Source organism: Octodon degus, unplaced genomic scaffold (genome assembly GCF_000260255.1).
Source record: "Octodon degus isolate 3935 unplaced genomic scaffold, OctDeg1.0 scaffold00046, whole genome shotgun sequence".
Lineage (NCBI taxonomy): Eukaryota > Metazoa > Chordata > Mammalia > Rodentia > Octodontidae > Octodon > Octodon degus.
In genome coordinates, this window is record NW_004524622.1 from 7,635,040 (window position 1) to 7,635,566 (window position 527).

General features: G+C 66.8%; 1 protein-coding gene across 1 annotated transcript in view; it reads left to right on the top strand.

The window, feature by feature from the left end:
* Positions 1-368: 368 nt before the first annotated feature.
* The window catches only part of Ccar1 (cell division cycle and apoptosis regulator 1), a 58,849-nt gene continuing 58,690 nt past the window's right edge, over positions 369-527 (top strand). The window contains exon 1 of the mRNA XM_023716185.1: positions 369-478. The gene's annotated coding sequence lies outside the window, so the exon portion shown is untranslated. The remainder of the gene's footprint in view (positions 479-527) is intronic.

The window sequence follows — 527 nt, forward strand, 5'->3', positions numbered from 1 at the left end:
TGCCTGAGCAACACAGCCAGATCCCGACGAAAAAGAAAATACCAAAATAATGAACAGTTAGGTGACTTCTAGCTCAGTTTCAGATGAAGACCTTCAGACGTCACAGGACACACTCCGCTGCTGCAGTATCACTAGCTCTAAAGGAATAGAACAGCCCTAAAATGGCGGCGGCTGGATCACGTGGCCGCGAGCTCGCCCTCACGCCCCTCCCGACAGACCCCGCGGGGCTGGCGCAGCGACGCAGCCCGCCCCGCGTCGGACCCGGCTGACTTCCAGGCGCGCCCGCGCTCTGCGGCGTAGCCGGCGCGGCCAGCCCCCGCCGGGACTCGGCGGCGTGCGCGGAGACGTCAGGTCGTGAGCGCCGTTCCCCGGGGAGACGGGGCGGAGCGCACGCGCAGAGGTCGACGGAGCGGTAGGCGCATGCGCCGGAGGCCGACGGGTTGGAAATGGCTTCGGTGGTGGCCGGGACCCGGTTCAGGTGACGGTCTGGTCAGCACTTACTCGGAGCGGCGGGCGGCCGAAGCGGG